The 21,821-nt window shown below is 39.0% G+C and overlaps 1 long non-coding RNA gene across 1 annotated transcript; it reads right to left on the bottom strand.

Moving 5' to 3' along the window:
- Positions 1-530: 530 nt before the first annotated feature.
- On the bottom strand, positions 531-20,039 carry LOC148147334 (uncharacterized). Its single transcript, XR_015759956.1, has 5 exons — positions 19,886-20,039; positions 18,823-19,020; positions 13,079-13,143; positions 2,631-2,721; positions 531-2,502 (listed from the first exon to the last, which is right to left on the bottom strand). It is a non-coding gene; the product is annotated as an uncharacterized LOC148147334 (long non-coding RNA).
- Between the last annotated feature and the right edge of the window lie 1,782 nt (positions 20,040-21,821).

Below are 21,821 nucleotides of genomic sequence, written 5' to 3'. Positions count from 1 at the left end.
GCTCATATGAACATTGTTACGCTAGTGGGAAAATATGGACAATCCAATTTTAACTTCTTTCATCTGATTACTTGAGACCTTTCTTGAACTGAAAGGATTTTAATAAAGAAAGAAATATAGATCTAAATTAGCTGCAGTGCTTTCCTGATCATGGCATTTCAGGCTGGAGCAAACTTTGGGAGACCCAAGTGAAATAAATAAAACCATTTGCAGTGAAATTGCTGTTTCTATCTAGAAATGTTTTAAATGAAATGTGATAGCTGCATTCCAAAAATACGGTTGAAATATTTTTGTGACTGATCCAGAGGTCTAAAAAGAGGGAAGCTGATACCCCCTCCTCACCTAGTCATAATGATGAGTGAATGGAAAATGACACCAATAATCTTTTTCTCCCCCCAAGAAAGAAAATGTCTCTGACACCCAGGCAATCATCAAGTGTGCAAACTACGAGATGTGTCTGTACACTTAACTCTCTGCTGAAATTAATCGCGACAAATAACTATAATGAATGAAATGAATTTTAAAAATTTACAAGTGAAATTTACTTGTATGCCATATTTGTTCCTTCAAGGTTTATATTAATGGCAATGGAGCTGAGCAGAAAAGTTGTGGCCAAATTACAGATCATGCCACTTTGACCAGGAGACTGTTCTAAAGACCGCTGGTAACTACTATTGTTGGCTAATACCAGATTTCACTGACAAAATATTTTACCAACTATTACATCGAACATGCCTTTCATGTACACTGCTAGCACTTAGAATTTAAATTTTACTCGTGTGGGATAAGGCAATAAGTTATGGTGCACAATTCTGGTTATGACATTAGGAATAGCTTACCACTGGTAAAAGCCAGTCTCATAGCATGGTTTCCAAGAAGCATAATGGGGGTATACTTGGGGGCCTTCCATCTTTATCACAGAAAATACATTATCAAGGTATCACATTGCTGTTTGTGGAATCCTGCTGTACAATTCCTGCAATAGTGATGAAATCAGAAATATTTCATTGACTATAAATCTTTAGGATATATATACATTTCTAGATCTGCTATATAAATTGAAGTATTTCTTCCTTTCCATCAAAAATGCTGAAATGCTTCTATCATGTCTCCCCTTAATTTTCTCTGCTATAAGGAGACCAGTTCCAGGTTTTTGAGAGTCTCAATGTAGCTGAAATTCATTCTGTCTGATATAATACAGTAAATTTCTTCTGCTCGTCTCCATGGGTATTCTTCCAAAAACACTCCAACTGAGGCCTAACTAGTGAACTATAAAAGCTGAACATATCCCTGATGCATGCTCCTGGATGTTGTATCCTTCAACTAAGGTAGGTGAAGTGACAGTCCCACAGATCTGTATTCCTCTTCCGTGACTTTCTGCAGCGAAAGGCAGATACAGGATGAACGTGTGGAAACTGTTATGCACAGTCATCTTTCAGTGACACTGCATGCTGTGTTTAATGCCAGAACACAAATCGTCTTTGAACTTGATCTCGTCACATGCTGCTGAACCCTCTGCTTAATGAAAGCTTTGCCTTTATGACTCACAGAAAATAACTTTGCCATTTCCTTGCACCTTCACAATGATCTATGGGCTTCTCCAGTGATAGCTTTCCACATCTTTGTCCAAATTTATATACTCCAAAGTTGGATCAAAATACTGATCATTAGTTGTTGCATTTGTATGTGACGTAAGGCAGTTTCCGGGTCATTCAGTTACATTATTTGAATCAAAATATCCTGAACAATTTGGTTGTTTCTGACAATGCAGTAAAAAAGGGCAAGAACAACTCATACAGTGCATAAACAGTGCCAATCACACAAACAGGTGACTCCTCCAGTGAAAACAATTTTAAGCACAGTGTTTTAACCAACACACAGAAAAAGAACATGCAAGAGAAAAGATAATAAATCTTATGTTCTGTCACTAATTGATTTTTATCTTCTAGTTTGAAGTATAACCTGTTGATACATTACTAATTGAAAACACAATAAACTTTATTGAAAGCTGATATTTAAACAATGCATTCTGAAAATCCTGCAGCAATTATACTGGATTCTATGACTGCCGTAAATTAGCAAATCCTCTCATTACGAACCAAGAAATGTTTTAAGTATCGGCATAGATGGTTAATTATTTTCAGTGAAATATGCTGTAAGTCACTGAATATAAAGTCAACTCACAACACTGAGTCTCAGAATAATGGATGACAATCTAGAACTGAAATAAATAAAAATTTGTTCATTCATAGGTTTATGAATTGTTCAAATTCTGTACCCCAAAGATCACAGATACTGAGTCATTGAATATTTCAAGACAGATACTTTGATTTTTGGATCCTAAATGAATCAGGGTTATGGCAGAAATGCAGGATCACAGAGTTGCAGCAGAAGATCAGCCGTGACTGTGCTAAATGGTGGAGCAGATTCGAAGGGCTAAATGACCGATTCCTCATCCTTTTTCTTCTGTTCTTGCTGAATCAGCGTTCCATCAAGATCTCGCTGTCATAGAAATCAAAAAGTCAATTAATAAAAATATATTTTATTCTTCCACAGGTTGTGGTTGGCACTGGCAAGACCAGCATTTGTTGTCCATCCCTAATTGCCCCTGAAATGAGTAATTTACTCACCCATTGTGAAAGGCAATTAATATCTAATCATGTTGCTGTGAGCCTGGAGTCACATATATGCCACATCAGGTAAGAATGGCAGATTTCCTTCCTTAAAGCACATGAGAGACATTTTTTATATGAAAACGGTTGTTCCATGATATTGTTACAGAGATCTTTCAATGTTTTATTTCAGCAGCTGCTATGGGTGGGATTTGAGTCTACGCCCCTAGAGCATTAAACTGGGCCTCTGGATTACCCACTCAGTGATATTTACCACTTTACCACCATCTCCCCATCACCAATAAAGGTGCAGTTTTAAAAATTACAATGTTTCCACTCCCGATCTTAAGAACAAAACTTTAACCTTCCTTTCAACAAAATATTTCAACCACCCCCCCCCCCCCCCAAACACCATCCTTTAGCAGCTCTTTCAGTTCCACACTGGAATACCCGAAATGGGAATTTTGGCCCAGATCATTGCTACTACTCGCAAAGTTTATTTTTTGACCTGAAAATACAATCCATTTCTCCCAGAAATTCCGGATCCCAGTTGAAGCAGAATGGGCAGTGCGGAGACATCAGGATAAATCCAATCAGCATGGTAAATGGAGGACAAATCCCCTTTGTGCAGCAATGGCTGCTGAATTTGGGTACCCTTTTAAAGGGGTTAAATATTTGAATGAATGAGTGTAGATTAGTTTGTGGGTGAGAGAGTTAAATTACTGTGGATAGTTGTGGGAGATTGTTGAATTGGGCAGGTGGGCTGGGGTAATTGGATCTGATGGGGTTCGAGGTATAGTTGGGTGTTGTGGTAGAGAAGTGGTTGGGGATGTTGGTCATTCTGGTCAGGAGCTAATCAATTTGGTGGGAGTATTTGGGTGTGCGGAACTTATTCAATTAGTGTTAGGGGTGGGGGAGTAATCAGGGAATTGGGAATAGATTGTGGGGAATCCATTGTTATGCTGAGTTGAGTTATCTCATTAATAGAACAGATATTAATCTCTCCAACATTCCCTGGTGAAGTGTCCAGGTTAGCTCTGTTTCACTAGCCCTGGTCCTTGCTCTGAACTTAATGTGAGAGATATTTGTGGAGGATCCTTGACAGTAGAGATTCAAGCCATTAGAAATTTAAACCTTCTGTGTAATTTTCTCCTTTATCAGGACTTCTACAGGTTCCTGACACCCATTTCCCATTTTCCCTATTTCTGACAATCCAGAGGCCCAGATAAATTGAACCTTTGTCTTTCAAACCCCAAATAGTTTCATCTTTGGTCTCAGGTCATCTGTAAACCTTTAGCTCTCATACACCTGTTTTCAAACAGTTTTAATGGATAAACAAAACATTTGGTATAGTGTTGAATTATATAAACCAGGAAAGTCCTAAATTCAATTCAAAATCTGTCCAAAACTAACTAATCTCAACCTCCAGAAAGTTGCCCAAATTAGTCTCTGTATTCTTTGAAGTGGGAAGTGGGGTTAGGCGAGAGCTGGATGAATTTCAGTCATTTATTCTACTCCAGGTGACATTCAATGACTAGTATTTTAATATTGAGCAGACGTTTGAAGCATAGATTGGGCTTAGATTGAATGTCCTTCAATGAAAGAAACCACCAAGATTCACGGGAATAATAATCACTTGGACAAGGTGTAAACAGCAGTCTGTGGATGTATCAATACACCAGCTCTGCAAGAAGACAAATTGAGAAAATTGTAAATAAGAATATGTAAAATTCTTATTCTAGAGTGCAATCAGACAATAGCTATTATTTTACGTCTAACATGTTTTAGTTTTTTGTTGAAAACCAGATAATCTGTGCATGTCACAGGAAGATTTTTAATTGTAAATTATAACAATTATCAAAATAACCATTCAGACAAGGGTTCTTTAAAATCATCTCATCAGTACCAACATAAGTAATTCCAACAGTACAAATTTAATTAAGTCATGCTATTTTCATATAAGTCAACTCCTTGGACATTGAGGTGCACCAATTACAATTCCCAGAATTCACTGCACCACTTTGCTCATGCAATTTTGTCACAGTAAATGGAAAGTAGAATGTTTATTAAGTTTTATTCCCATAGCATGCATGCTTTTCCTTGAAAATGCAATCACTAATCAGTTCCAGTTGAACGTGAAACTAGTTGTTTTTCTCTCTCTGCAGCCAAAATTTCAACCATGAGGCAGGATAAGTTAAAATGTATAAAGTGACAGACAACAGCATCTGAACTGGTGACAGCAACCTCCTGTGGAAAATTAACAAAGGATCAGAGCAAGCAGTTGCCACCTAATCAAAGGGTCTTTGGGGAAGATTGTATCAAATTCTAACAAAAGCGTAGATAAGGTGGAAATACCCTTGAGCTACCTTCAGTGTTCCAGATGTTAAACAAGAGGGAAAGAGTTTGTAAAACTGATTCAGCTTAAAGGATCCTGGCAGACAGATGAGGGTTCAAATTTCTTTACATTTTTCAAAATTAACAGTAAAAGGGATTGCCAATCTGATTACGCAAATCTTCATTTAAGGTGACCGATATATAAGGATTCACTTGTCCTACAATAAAGTCAAGCTGCCACATTTACATTATCTAACTACATGTGATACACATAGATAGCTTTTTTCTAATGTTGCAGAAAGTGAGTTGGTCATGTCAAAAACAGGTTACATTGTAAAAGTTTTGAAATACAACTGCTGGACAGCAAAAAGGCAAGTGTATATCTCCTTTACAAAATAACACTGCCCTGAGCCGTCTTTTCTGGGCCAGCAAATACAGCCATTGCCAAATTAACAGGAATTACAGTTTGTATCTGGTTCCATAAAATTATAGTTCTTCTTTGTTTAAAAAGAAGTAAGGCAAAGTAACTGAAAGAGTACACTGTTGATCAAGACTATTCTTTGACTACACGTGGCTATATTTAGCAGATCATAAACTTTTAAAAAATGAGCAATGTACCGCACCAGCATTGTTTGTCAGCAATTTGAGACACTGAATGGGGTCCATTTTTGTCTTCATTGCTGATTTAGTCATCTGGCAGAAATCAATGCAATGAAGATCGGGTGGGTTCTAATAGCAGTGGGTGATCCACTCAAGCAGTGCAGGGAAAAATACACTCCCATGAGTTTCAAAGCAACAGAAAATATCCAAGGTATAATCACAAAATGATCAAGATCAAGTGATCAGTAAGCAGAGAAAATATTAGGCACTCACTTGCATGCAGCTGTAGGATATTCCAGAGCTTGAACGTAGCCCTTCCTGTTGAACTCAATAGTCACTCTTCTACAAGTAGTGTGATGTGGCTGTAATATACATCTGTGGGACTCCAACACCACTGCCATCAGGTCAGACACCATCCTGAATTGGATGTGTACAGTTATGCTCAAAGCTTACGTTCAGCACCATCACCACAAAGACGGAGCCTTTTCAAGGTGGAGACTTAAACTCAAATTCTGAGTCTTTTTAAAAATTCATTCATGGTATGTGAACATGAATGGTAAGGCTAACACTTACTGCCCATGTCTAACAATCCTTAAGAAGGTGGTGCTGAGCTGCTGTCTTGAACTGTGACAGGTCACATAGTGAAGATACTCTCATAGCACTGTGAGGAAGGGACTTCCAGGATTTTGACCCATTGGTGATGAATGAAAGGCACTTTATCTTCAAGTCATGACTTTAGGAGCAGATCTGCTGCCCTTGCCCTTCTCTTGGCAGAAGCTATAAGATTGGCTCTCTTTAGTCTCTCAGCAATTAGAGATGGGCATCAAATTTTGACTTAGCCAGAGTCACCCAGATCACACAAACAACTTTGTATTAACTTATACAAAAACAATAGCTTATTGCATATTTGGTGCAAAGGTGAACCTCACTACTTACTTCATAAACGTGTTGCAGCAGCATCTTTTTCTGTCTATCTCATTAATTATCTTTCAGTTCTGAATTGAATGCTGTTCCTCCAACGAAAATACAATGGAAAATCACAGAGATATGAGTCTTGTGTGATATGCCAGGCTTTATAAATTAAATTGAAGAGCACTGGTGGCAATTTACAGATAATTATCCCTTCCAGCTGTATGTATTAATCTTCTTGGTATTTGCTACTGATCGCTGTAACAGCTAATCTCCTTATGCTTAAGGTGTCAGTTTTCTTTTGATGTTGTAAGACATGTTGACTCTTGTTTCGGTTGGACCCACATTCAAGGTAATACAATTATACTGTTACATTTTTGAAAACTCCTTTCCCACAATTTATCATTTTTATTTCTGCCACATTCATTAATTAGGCTGGATTTTCCCAGCCTCTGAATGATGTGAACAATGGTGAAACAATTGGGAAAATATGGCAAGATCAGAAAAATGAGATTCTCAACAGTGAGAAAATAAAGTTGAAACTTTATTGCTGGAACAGCACAGCAGGTCAGGCAGCATCCAGGGAACAGGAGATTCGACGTTTCGGGCACAGGCCCTTCTTCAGGAATGAGCAGAGAGTGTTCAGCAGGAGAAGATAAAAGGTAGGGAGGAGGGACTTGGAGGAGGGGAGTTAGAAATGTGATAGGTGGAAAGAGGTCAAGGTGAGGGTGATAGGTCGGAGTAGGATGGAGGCGGAGAGGTCAAGAAGAAGACTGCAGGTCAGGAAGGCGGTGCCGGGCTGGAAGGATCTGGCTGAGACAAGGTGGGGGGAGGGGGGATGAAGAAACTGGTGAAGTCCAAGTTCATCCCCTGCGGTTGGAGGGTTCCCAGTCGGAAGATAAGACGCTCCTCCTCCGACCGTCGGGTTGTTGTGGTTTGGCGGTGGATGAGTCCAATGACCTGCATATCCTCGGTGGAGTGGGAGGGGGAGTTGAAATGCTGTGCCACAGGTTGGTTGGGTTGGTTCATCCGGGTGGCCCAGAGGTGCTCTCTGAATCGCTCCGCAAGTAGGCGGCCTGTCTCCCCAATATAGAGGAGGCCACACCGGCTGCAGCGGATGCAGTAGATGATGTGGGTGGAGGTGCAGGTGAATCTGTGGCGGATATGGAAGTTTCCCTTGGGGCCTTGGAGAGAAGTGAGGGGGGAGGTGTGGGCGCAAGTGTTGCACCTCCTGCGGTTGCAAGGGAAGGTGCCGGGAGTGGTGGTTGAGTCGGTGGGGGGTGTGGATCTGACAAGGGAGTCGCGGAGGGAGTGGTCTCTACGGAAAGCTGATAGGGGAGGGGAGGGAAATATATCCTTGGTGCTGGGGTCTGTTTGGAGGTGGCGGAAGTGACGGCGGATGATGCGCTGTACATGGAGATTGGTGGGGTGGTAGGTGAGGACCAGTGGGGTTCTGTCCTGGTGGCGGTTGGAGGGGCGGGGCTCAAGGGCGGAGGAGCGGGAAGTGGAGGAGATGCGGTGGATGGTCCTCCTGGGAGCAGATGCGGCGGAGACGAAGGAATTGGGAGAATGGGATGGCGTTTTTACAGGGGGCAGGATGGGAGGAGGTGTAGTCCAGGTAGCTGTGGGAGTCGGTTGGTTTGTAGTAGATGTCCGTGTTGATTCGGTCGTCTGAGATAGAAACAGAAAGGTCTAGGAAGGGGAGGGAGGAGTCCGAGACTGTCCAGGTGAATTTGAGGTCGGGGTGGAAGGTGTTAGTGTAGTGGATGAACTGTTCAACCTCCTCGTGGGAGCACGAGGTAGCGCCGATACAGTCATCAATGTAGCGAAGAAAAAGATGGGGGGTCCCCATCTTTTTCTTCGCTACATTGATCCCCCATCTTTTTCTTCGCTACATTGATCCCCCATCTTTTTCTTCGCTACATTGATCCCCCATCTTTTTCTTCGCTACATTGATGACTGTATCGGCGCTACCTCGTGCTCCCACGAGGAGGTTGAACAGTTCATCCACTACACTAACACCTTCCACCCCGACCTCAAATTCACCTGGACAGTCTCGGACTCCTCCCTCCCCTTCCTAGACCTTTCTGTTTCTATCTCAGACGACCGAATCAACACGGACATCTACTACAAACCAACCGACTCCCACAGCTACCTGGACTACACCTCCTCCCATCCTGCCCCCTGTAAAAATGCCATCCCATTCTCCCAATTCCTTCGTCTCCGCCGCATCTGCTCCCAGGAGGACCAGTTCAAAATACGTACAACACAGATGGCCTCCTTCTTCAAGGACCGCAATTTCCCCCCCGACGTGGTCGACGGTGCCCTCCACCGCATCTCCTCCACTTCCCGCTCCTCCGCCCTTGAGCCCCGCCCCTTCAACCGCCACCAGGACAGAACCCCACTGGTCCTCACCTACCACCCCACCAATCTCCATGTACAGCGCATCATCCGCCGTCACTTCCGCCACCTCCAAACAGACCCCAGAACCAAGGATATATTTCCCTCCCCTCCCCTATCAGCTTTCCGTAGAGACCACTCCCTCCGCGACTCCCTTGTCAGATCCACACCCCCCACCGACCCAACCACCACTCCCGGCACCTTCCCTTGCAACCGCAGGAGGTGCAACACTTGCGCCCACACCTCCCCCCTCACTTCTCTCCAAGGCCCCAAGGGAAACTTCCATATCCGCCACAGATTCACCTGCACCTCCACCCACATCATCTACTGCATCCGCTGCAGCCGGTGTGGCCTCCTCTATATTGGGGAGACAGGCCGCCTACTTGCGGAGCGATTCAGAGAGCACCTCTGGGCCACCCGGACGAACCAACCCAACCAACCTGTGGCACAGCATTTCAACTCCCCCTCCCACTCCACCGAGGATATGCAGGTCATTGGACTCATCCACCGCCAAACCACAACAACCCGACGGTCGGAGGAGGAGCGTCTTATCTTCCGACTGGGAACCCTCCAACCGCAGGGGATGAACTTGGACTTCACCAGTTTCTTCATCCCCCCTCCCCCCACCTTGTCTCAGCCGGATCCTTCCAGCCCGGCACCGCCTTCCTGACCTGCAGTCTTCTTCTTGACCTCTCCGCCTCCATCCTACTCCGACCTATCACCCTCACCTTGACCTCTTTCCACCTATCACATTTCCAACTCCCCTCCTCCAAGTCCCTCCTCCCTACCTTTTATCTTCTCCTGCTGAACACTCTCTGCTCATTCCTGAAGAAGGGCCTGTGCCCGAAACGTCGAATCTCCTGTTCCCTGGATGCTGCCTGACCTGCTGTGCTGTTCCAGCAATAAAGTTTCAACTTTGATCTCCAGCATCTGCAGACCTCACTTTCTCCTCCAGTGAGAAAATAAAACCTAATTTTTCCCATTTGGTTTGAACGATCAGATGAGAATCTTGCCATTGAGTAGTGAGAGGCCTATTTGCATGCATTTAAATCCTATTGGTTACTAAACTCACCTCAATTATATGCAATTTCCTATTCTCCCATGTAACAGATAGAAATTAGACTACAACAATTCCTGATATGGAAAGCAGAGCAAAAACCTTATGACTCCTGCTCACTTCATGCTTCTCCAGGACTCCAGCTTGAATAGCAGCTCCTAACATTTCAGGGTACCGTCCATGAGTAGTGACCGTTTGTATCTCCCATGCATGAAGGGTGGCATCAAACATGCACCAAATCATCATGGCATATCTCTGACCTATTTACAATACAATTCTGCGTATAATATTGGACTTTGGAGTACACTGGCACCTTGAACTGTAATGCTGCATCGGGTCACTTTGCATACAGGGACAGGCAACTACCTCATGGATCAGAGAGCCTGCCATTGGCTCTCTTGGCACTTACTCATTTTGTTACTTACTTGGGCACTCAAAGTATCTCTGCATTGGTTTGTTTTGCCTTTTCACACTTTGCTGCATTATTTATGGAATAAAGTCGTCCCAAAGTCATGGCTTGAAAATATAGTACCTTTCCTTCATCACCACACAGTCAAAATCCTGAAAGTCCTTTCCAAACAATGCTGCAAGTGTACATTCACTACATAAGCCGCTGCATGACCTACTCACCAGACTTCTGCCCTGCCTTGTTTTTGCGCAGACACAAAGTCAGGCAGCTTGTCATGTTTGTTGGCAGGGATCAGTCAAGGGACCAGATATGTAGCTGAAAGGCACCGTGATGCATCAATGACATACATGGTGCATGTGCTAGCAGCTTATAAGGCCATCACACTGAATGAACGGCAAATAACAGTCCGTCTCTATGTCATTCAAGAATCCACTCACACATATGTCTCAGCATTTTGAACAGCATTCTTAGGGCTTTGAGAACAGAACCCCAACCTAAATCTGATCTGCAGATGATGCAAAAAGAAAATACTTTTCAAGAAATAAATGAGAATGTAATCGTGTGTTAGTTGTTTAATTAATCTTCCCATACTGTGAATTAATTAAGATGCAGGGTTATGCTGGAGACAACATGTAAATTTTAGTTACGACCTCCCCAATCCATGAAGACATGTTTATTATGATGGCATTTTGTATAAACAGGATTTTTTTTTAATCTTTGTTTCTAACTTATACCTGTTGTCTTGTGCCAGTTTAAATACTGCGGTGTCTAGGAAATTAATGCTTTGCTTGTTTATATTGTGACTTTAAGTTGCATGCAGTGGTAATGATTATTGAAGATGTTGTTGAATTATTCCAATCCTGCTGCTGTGAGAGCTCAAATATGCTACATATGTCCGCACAGTTTCAAAAGATAACATTAGGACTACACCACCTGATAAAGGAGGTACTTTAAGAATAGAAAAGATGCCACTGACAACCAAAACGTTGTTCCCAGGGTCAAGAAATAGAACTTAAGAAAATCTCAAGAGGAGTCCTCACAAATGACTTCTGCTTCAGCACAGTTGTAAAAATGATATAACATATTTGATCCACTTCTATTTATCCTTTTTGTGCATGGGAGAAATGGGACAACACAAACGATATAGTTTCCTGCAAAGGGTCTTAAACCGTTTATCTTCTGTGAGGTCAAAATATTCAGATGGGAGTTATACCATCTTTACCTGAAAGTTGTTTGCATTGCTGTAAGAGATAACATAGCTTTCCCTAATTATTCAAATCAATTTTGGTGGGGCAGGTGATGGTGGTGTCCATTGGCTTAGTTCATACTAGCTTATGGTTGAATTCAGTTTTTACATTAGATTCCCTACAGTATGGAAACAGACCATTCGGCCCAACAAGTCCACACCAACCCTCCGAAGAGCAACCCACCCCGACCTATACCCCTACCCGCTATTTACCCGACTAATGCACCTAAAACTATGGGCAATTTAGCATGGCCAATTCACTTGCCCTGCTCATGTTTGGATTGTGGGAGGAAACCAGAGCACCCAGAGGAAACTCACGCAGACACAGGGAGAATGCAAACTCCATGCAGTCACCCAACGGTGGAATCGAACCTGGGTCCCTGGCACTGTGAGACAGCAGTGCTAACCACTGAGCTACTGTACTGCCCTTATTTTCCTTTATTTATATTCTGAAGTAAAGCTTCAAACCTTTGCTGCTTCTATAAATCAATAATCTGAACCAATGAATTCCTGTAATTCCTCTTGATCTCATAGTCTTTGCACAAATTTTGAACATTTCATGCTGAGAACTGAAACCCAAACCCAACATGGGACAGTGTAGTGTGGTGGCAGCATATTTCAGACTAATAGAAAAGTTGTGAATATAGTCAAACTGGAGATGTACTTTATAATAAAGTAACACTGCAAGTACTTAGCAAACTTCTAATTCTACAAATCATTCTAGTAACTTGTTTCAACTGCACAAACCTGTCATTTAACATCCTAACTCTAAGGAATTTGTGTTGTTACGTTGAGAACCACAAGATTTATTGAAGTTGTCACTGGTTATCTATTTTAATATCCACTGCTATCCTGTAACTAGAGTACATAAGGCCAACTGATTAAAAAAATGTTTGCCTAATTATTTTCATTGAATTCCAATTCTAATTTTGATTTTTTTAAACTTTTCATGCAGACCATTCCTGCTATGTTTGGAATGGACAACATGGGATGGACACTATCCCTTGAGACAGGAAAGTCATTCTGAGGTTTTAAAACACCTTCACATGTAAGTTATGGTGCATTTTATAGCTACTATTTTCTCTTTGGCATTCTCCTAAATATTTATTAGCCACATTCAACCTTGTCAGCCAAAGGGACTGGGCAAAGTTCATTTGCAATTATTTCCAAGGAAGGAAGACAAATGGCAGAAACAGGCAGTGTTTCTAAAGATTGTGAATTGATTTTGGGAATTTAAGAAAAAAAAGATTGTACTGTTCATTGTTCAGATACTGTCTTCTACTAGCCATAGGGATCTTCACAAAATCAATTATACTACTTACCCCTAACACAAGTAGCAGGTCCCACTTTAATATCATTAAGTTATTACAAGGGATTTCTAGGCATCTGTGTTTTAGGAAATGCACTGCATCATAATAAATCAGCGATTCAAGAAATGACATTATATTTTTATGATTCAAAGATTGATACTAATGCTAGGAAAACAGACTATTTGAGGTAATAACAGAGACCTTGCTCAAACCAAGAAGGAATGGTGAAACAAACATAGAGTATGCTGGAGGAAGTCTGGCAACACCTGTGGAGAGAAAACCAGAGTTAACATTTCAAGTCTGGGATGATATTTCTCAAGAACTGGAAAGCAGTATCAGAAAGTATCAATTTATTTTAATGCAAAACGGTATTTGGTTAACTTGATTGAAATTTTGCATGCAGTAACAGAGGGGTCTAATCAGGGTAATGCAGTTTACATGTATGTGGGCATTCAAAAGCTGTTTGACTGAATATCACATATTAGACCTCTCAGTAAAATTAAAACCCATCAGACCAAAGGAACAGCATGGATACAAGATTAGTTGAGGGACAGAAAGCAAAGTGTAGTGATTCGCAATGGTTCTTCATTAGAAGGAACAGTACAATGAATTTTGCTTCTGGTTTCCAATATCCACAGTTATTCAGCTTTTTTTTTGTTTTGTACAATGGTGTTCCATTGGGCTCCAAATTAGGATAACTGCTTTTATCAATGTGCATTAATGACCTGGACTTGTATGTGCAGTGCATAATTGGAACAGTTTTAGATAATACAAAACCCAAAACAATAATGAAGATTGTAACATAGGTTTATGAAATGGGCAGAAGAAATATAATACAGACAAAAATGAATGCAATATTTCATTTTGATAGGAAGAATGAGGGTAGGTAATGTGAAACTGGTAGAACAATTTTAAAGGCAGTCCAGAAACAGACCAGATAAGTCTACACAAATCTTTAAACATGGCAAGATCATATTATCAAGTTGTTAAAAAAAGCAACAGGGATCCTTGACTTTATGAATGTAGCATAGTGTACAAAAGTAAGGAAGATACAACATACCTTTACAAAATCATAGTCAGGGTTCAACTAAGATACTAGTTGTGTGCCAGTTCTAAGCACCACAATTCAGGAAGGATTTCAAAACTTTGAGGAAGTTGAAGAAGAGATTTACTGGATGGTAACAGGGAACAAGACTTCCATTCTGTGGAGACACTGAAGAAGTTGGAATTGTTCTCCTTAGAATACAGAATGTCCAGAAAAGATTTGCTAAACCTGATCAGAACTATGATAGAGTAACCAAAGAGTAAGATTTGCAGGGAGAAAGATTAGTATCTAGACGGCATGTGTTTAAACCAACAGGCAAAAGAACTAGAGGAAATATGAGCAATCTTTTTTTACGTAATGAGTTATGATGACTAGGAATATTGATGGGGTGGTTGAAGCAGATTCAATACCAACATTTGGAGGAGCACTAGATAAACTCTTCAAGTGAAAGACATTATAGAACTATGAGACAAGATCAGAGGAATGTAATTAGTTAAACAGGTCTACTGAAAAGCAGGCATAGTCCTTATTTGTCCTGTAAGGGATATGATTCTGTTATTCTAGGACAATACATTACATGTAAAAAAAATCTAATTTGTTTATATAAATTTTTAGTACCCATTCCGTCATATTACAAACACAAGAGTTCGATTTACATATAAAGTCATACCATTTGCTTGTTTGAAAAAAAAGTAAATGGTGTTCTCTCAAGATCAAGCCTTAGATGCCAAGATAAATCATCGGTGCTATTTGATCTTCACAACCCTTCCTCTGTTTTAACTGTAATCATTAAAATATAAAAGAAAAAACCCTTGAAGGAAGTTTTCTACTTAGGGAGTCAAAATCTTTTTTCCATAATTTCAGCAAAAACAATTAATGCTACAAATTGGGAAATTTGGTTTGGTACTAAAATTATCAAAGGAATATTTTTTACCCTGTGGGTGTCATTAGTTCGTTTTGTTAAAATTGTATTCCAGAGACATCTAGTGGCATATTTTGGGCACTGCACCAATTACAGCCTGTTACAGGTGCAGGTGGATTTTTCATATCCATTACCGTTGCCAGTCAAATGCTTACATCTTTATTAAGAAATTAGTATTCATGCTATTCACTCTATACCTTAGCGGTCCAAAAGATGCTGAATAAAAGTTTTGTTATATTGATTATATATGTGCAATTACGATTAGAAAGAGTATAGATTACGCTTAATTTTTTTTCCTGAACATATTAACTATTTAGAAATCTTATGGATTTATTTGAAGAACACACTCATGCAGCTCTCTTCATGAATTCATTGAAATAATACATTATTGTGGTGCAGAAAGCAGAGAAAAGAACTGAGTTTCAAATGTGTCTAAAAATGCTGTTGCCCATTGAATACATAAGATTAAATATGATGGAACTTGATTGTTTATGTACATGTAACATATAAATAAAGTTCAGTAAACACTTAATATTTACAAACAGAATTTTACTTGTATGCTATCTGTACTTTCATTTTCTATTTCACAACAATAGAGTATTTTACTTCAATTTGAAGCTGCAGCTGACCTTAAGATAGTCACCTTACAAAAAATGTTGTCATACTGAAATGTTTTGGGGCAGCCATGATCCTATAATTATTTTCCAGCAGATACTACTGTATTATTCCACAGTAGTTTTGGGAGATAATTTTCATTGTCCAAACCGTTCTTTGTAACAGTTTGATATTTAACTAGCAACCAAGTACTAGCGGTAAATGCGTCCTTCAAACAGATATGTATTTTATTTTAGCTTCACTGAAATACCTCAATCTTATTCTTCTGTTCAGAACACCCTGTTCTTGTGTATTTAGGGTGTGTAGGTTGCCACTGACATCTATTCTTCCTGCAATGGGAAAACAAAGTCACCTTGGACATACAGTTCTCATGTAATGTCAGCCCTTATTACGTCATTCTTGTTTAAATAATGAAATTGTTAAGTAGACTTCAGACACAACTGTCACATTATGATTATTCTCATGACCTCCAGTCCTCCTATTTTCAAGAGCTTGACTCTATTTAAAAGGGCAAGACTAATACTCTGGAGCTAAGCCGCACTCATTCAGTCATCATATTTTATCGCCTGATATGCTGCAGATGCAGTTACCCCAACTATTGGCTCTAAACTGCTACAATTTTATGATCTACCCAAGATAGCAGTCACAATATTGCCAATTTGCATAATCCCAAATTGGGGAAAATATAGATATGTATCTGTCTTTAAGTGACAGTTTAGATCTGTGTGCACTGGTTGGTAGAATTCTTTCAAGTTAGTGAATAGCTGACATTCCTGTCAATTTTGCTTTTAAAAGTAGAAAAATCATCTATATTTTCCTCTTCACTGTGTTTAGCAGAAAAACAGAGCTGAAAATGTGTTGCTGGAAAAGCGCAGCAGGTCAGGCAGCATCCAGGGAACAGGAGAATCGACGCTTCGGGCATAAGCCCTTCTTCAGCAGAAAAACAGACAAGTGGAAGACAGTCCCTCTACTTTATGCAGACCTATCTTTGCTTTAGTTAGTGAACAAATTAAAATAAACACTTTAAAAAACTGTTTTTGAAAGTATACTACATTCATTTTCATGACAGTCAAGCTGAAGACATGAGACTACATGACTATTAAGGTTTTAATGGTCAACCTTAAAGGTCTCCGTGGAAGTTTTGAATGTTAGAGGTTAGCAGATGAGGTAGAAATTTGTGTTGGTGTTAGGGACCTTACATAAAATGTTTCATCAGCTCAAGACCTCCTAGTGCCTTAGAACAAATTAAGTACTTGTGACGTGTAATTACTATTGGAATGTAGAAAAATATCACAATCTTATCCAAGTGTAATGGAAGAAAATGAATCTGCATCTAGCATATGTCATTTAATCCAAATAAATGGTGTATTGTGTGTGCAGCTGAACAAACATGATTATATGCCATGTTTAGTACAGAATTGAAGTCTGTTGACTAAGAGAAGAACCATGGCACATCACTACATGAGTCTCTGAAGCTGGATGAGCAGTGCTATTGCAGAGGTAAACAGAGCACTGGAATGAACAGCCTAACAATACAACATTTAGCAATTCAGTATGAACCTAAAAGAACCACAGTAACATTGTACAATATATTAATTAGGCCTCATCTAGAATACTTTTTTCAGTTTGGCCCCATCACACAGATAAGATTTAAAGGTGAGTCATTTGAATGATTCCCAGTTTAAACATCTCTAGTTGTAACAATAGCTTTAGATAGCTGGGTCAATGTAAGGTAGAAGAGTGTAGACTTTTGGAATAATTAATTGATTTGTTTAAAATATTAAATGGACTAGACAGTCGACTGACAATTGAACAAAATAGTTTAAGAAAAACGAGTGGTCATATTTATTTTTATAAGCAATTGTTTAAGTTTGATATCAATAAATGTTTCATGACACAGAGGGTTGTTTACACTTGGAAGAAGTTACTAGTTCAGAGGCAAGCATGGATTCAATGCAACAAAAACAAAAATAGCTGGACATGTTCATTTCTGTGGATGATAAGACTAACAGTACATGTTTCATGTCCAATTTGATCCCTAGAATTCCTGTGGACTGCCTTCTGGGTGGTGGGGCTGGCAGGGGGTGAGATGTCAAAGAGAGATTTCTACTGTGTTTGCTTTATTCTGAATTGCCACAATACTTTATTAATCTGGATATTTGCCTCTCCGAGGACAAATAAGACCATAGGTAGGAAGATGCACTTGGAATCACAAAGTCCATGAATCAAATATCTTGTCTTGCAACATCTAAACTTTGCATTATTGTGTGCTAGGTTCAATGGCATAAAACATATAATGTATACTGAAATTGATATTATTGAGAAGCAACATTACCTCCTTCAACACTGTTCATCTATGACATATGTAAACAAGAATCTACCTTGTATTTAAATCATATTATTAAGGTCAAATTCAAGCTTGTCAGTTCTGTCTTTAGATATATTGGTATTCTGTCCCTTCAACAGAGATTTTCTATTAAAAAGGTAAATCAAAATCAATTTATTTTTAATCAATCAAAAGGCCCTCTTCCTCTCATCTCCACTGGAGATTAAATCATTTTAAAAATGCAACATCATTTTAATAGTTATATAGAAAAATGTTGTGTTCTTCAATTATTTCTTCCTATGTATTTTCTTATTTTGTTTCAAATTAAAATCAGTAACATTTTATTCTTGAAGATAGAAGTCCAGTTTTTCATCAAATGAAGCACAACTAAATTTACCCTATTTAGTCCCACATATGAGATATGAAATAAAGTTATTTGTCCATTTCTCTTCCATGTAGAAAAAGGATGCAAATTGAAATAATACTGATTTTAAAACACTCAAAGACTCAAAGGTCTTCATTGCTTAAAATAGATTTTCTGAAATTTTAAATAGTCTTAAAGATATGCTCCAATTCATAGGGACCATGAAATTTTGCAAAGAGAGAAGTAATTTTTATCTGTGCATCATTGTATTATTTCAGGCTTTCAAATTGAATAAACTACAATTAGTGGTGTTCCAGTGCTATATACTTTACTGAATCATTGTAACCCATTATAATTAACAGTATCATTAAAATCTTTGACTCACTACAATGTTGCAATTATAATTGCGACTTGTCTAATGTTTTTGTATGTTTCTGAATTCATGATCATTTTCTACAATTCCTCCAGGCAGATAGGACACTGAATATGATTTGGAATTTTGATTTGCTTGTAATGAATTAAATTATTAAAAATAGATAAAATAGTTCAATGCAACTCCTTGAGTTTACAGGATTGTACTATACTGCTGAATAATTACAATAATTAGGTTAAGATAAAAAATGGTTTCCAAAAACATAATCAGATAGGATTTGCTGCAGGATTTAGATTTTACCTGAGATTCTTGATTTGATTACATTCTGATTTTGGGTTTATCTTGAAGGAGGTGAAGAGATGAAGTTGTTTCTCCACAGAGACAGTGTGGTAATCTCAATTGTTGGCCATACCCATAATCTCATATCAGTGAGTATCCAGTTCTGAAAATCCATTGTCGATATCAAATTTTCATAAAAATGATAGCTGGCACTTCGGACTCAATTAGTAGGAAAAAAATAAGTTTTAACAAATCACAAATACAGTAAAGAAATCTGCAAATATTAGTGACAAAATATTTGAAAGAAAATATTCCTTTTTGAGGTGATTTAATTCATTGACTGTGCACTGATCCTACAAAGAGCATCCCATCAGACCCACCCCATCAACCTAACCCCACATTTCCTGTGGCTAATCCACCTAGCCTGCACATTCCTCAACACTACAGGGCAATTCAGCATGGCCAATCCACATAATCTGCATATCTTTGGACTGTAGGAGGAAACCATAGTAACCAGCTGAAGCCTATGCAGACATGGGGTGAATGTAGACACTCCACACAGAAAGTGACTCAAGGCTAGAATCAAATCCAAGTCCCAGGATTTCATAATCTAATTGAAATTTGCATTTTTATATGTTTTACTTGTAGGACATGACTGTTGCTTACCCATTCCTAGCTCCCCTTGAACTGAATGGCTTGCTCGGCCATTTCAGAGGTCAGTGATAATCAATCCATTGCCATGGGTCTGGAGTCATATGTAGGCCAGACCAAGTGAGGGGGCAGACTTCCTTCCCTAAGAATAATAGCTAGCCAAGTGGATTTTTCCAATAATTGGCAATGGTTTCACATGGTTATCAGTAATTTCTTAATCCTAAATATTTTGTCGTATTGAATTCAAATTCCACTGTATTCAAACCCAGATCCCCATAACATTAGCTGACTTTCTGGATTAATAATGTAGTGATAATGCCACAAGGCCATCAATTGTTCAATTATATATTGTCCTATAATATCTTTTCTGGGGAGGCAGCCTCGTCAATATCCTCTTCCCCAGAATACTATGTACAAAACAACAAATGCTCACCTTTTCACTCTGCAGACACCAAGACTAAACAATTCGCCATTCTCCAGGGAATATGTCAAGACCCATCTGTTGGATTGCCAAGTAAAATTGATTCATACTGTGCCACTCGAGCATTAGCAAAGAAGTAATCTTCAGTAACCATATCATCAGGAATGGTTTCCAGCATCTGCAGTCATTGTTTTTACCCCTTTTATATCATCAGGAATAAGATGCTCTAGATTAGATTAACAAACATGTGAAAAATATTCCATGTTACCATGTACCTTCTAATCAAATGACTAAACCTCAAAAATGACATCGCCATTCATTGCTCAGTATGCAGCAACCTTACATTACTCAAATTGAGCAACTTTGGGTTCATGCCAAATGCAGCTGACATGGCAAAATTTAGGTCTTATATATTTCTTGCAATAAATATCAATTCCTTGCAACTAACCTCATATGCCCAATGCAATTTAGTGCTATTCAAGACCACATCAGTACTTTTTCTGGTTAAACCTGACTAACAATTTCCCTTAGTTACTGCTTTAGCCAATTACCTGTGAATCTGAAAGCGTAGATAAGCAATTATTCCTTGGCTATGCTGTGGAAATGGACATTTGTCTACAATTAGGTTTGAGGAGCAGATAGTGGCCCAGGTTTTGCAATAGGAATGATGGATTAACTGGCAGTTTCACTGACACTACTCTTTTGAAACTGACAGCAACTTGGCAAGAACATCTATGTTCAAGAAATTCCAAAGTCAAAACAGGGATTCAATTTTTTTCCATGGGTTGTGATTTTGAAATCCCTCTGTCAAAAGATCATAATTGCATAGGAATCATTAAACTGACAAAATAAAAACTGTCCTTTTAGACTGTGCATCTGAATGTAATGATTTGGAGGTCCTGGTTTTGGACTGGGATGGACAAAGTTAAAAATCACACAACACCAGGTTATAGTCCAACACGTTTAGTTGGAAGCACTAGCTTTAGGGTGCTGCTCCTTCATCAGGTGGTTGTCCACCTAATGAAGGAGCGGTGCTCTCAAAGCTAGGCTTTCCAAAGAAATCTGTTGGACTATAACCTGGTGTTGTGTGATTTTTAACTTCATCTGAATGCAAAAAATGTTTGAACAAGTTGCACATTCTTGAATGAGATGTAACTGAGTTTTTAACAGTGCACTGTTACTGAAAAATTTCCTTTGCACACTAATTTTAGATTTGTGGAATATCAAAGTTTTCCATTATTTTCAAAACAATTCACATTTAAATTATTTTAATTTTTTAAGTGATATTTCAGGTCCAATCATGTGTATCCCATGATGATCCAATTTATATATCTAATCATTTATTTCACGCTGGTACATTTTAATTGCAAGTGAGAAACTCACTGTGTGTTACAGCTTTGTTTGCTATCTGTGAGAATACTTCCCTTTGATTGGCTGCCTATCTTGCCTAGTGACAAGATTGTGGATGGGCATTAGAGATGTTCTTTAATTGGCACAAGACAAAGAACAATATATCTTGGTGATCAGTTTTCTTCGAGATCAGTGGCAAGCACTATCACCTTCCAATTAATCATGAAATCTAGGCCAATAAATGATCTCTTGATCAGTACATTTTTGTATCAAAGAATGACATGTTTGAGTCTTGAATGTAAATTTATTAACCTTCAGATTTTTTACTTTCATTTGGCACACATATTGTGGTTATGTTGTTCCCAATCGAATACTATATTCTCATAAATTGATCCCAACATTGATCTACGATGTAGCAGCAGGAAGAGACAATGAAATAAAAGATGTTCTTAGAGGACCAGCAATGGTCAAATTAAATCAACTGGGCTCCGTTTGATTTTTTAAGGGTTAAATTAAAATTTAAATAGCAAAGGAGAAATGGATTTTCGGAAGGATGCTAGAACTTTGAGAGAGGAAGATACTTGTGTAGCATGCTTGT

Source organism: Chiloscyllium plagiosum, unplaced genomic scaffold, assembly GCF_037043375.1.
Source record: "Chiloscyllium plagiosum isolate Xiang-an unplaced genomic scaffold, Cpla_swu_hap1 HiC_scaffold_17, whole genome shotgun sequence".
Taxonomy (NCBI): Eukaryota; Metazoa; Chordata; class Chondrichthyes; order Orectolobiformes; family Hemiscylliidae; genus Chiloscyllium; species Chiloscyllium plagiosum.
This window is presented reverse-complemented; position numbering and strand designations above follow the sequence as displayed.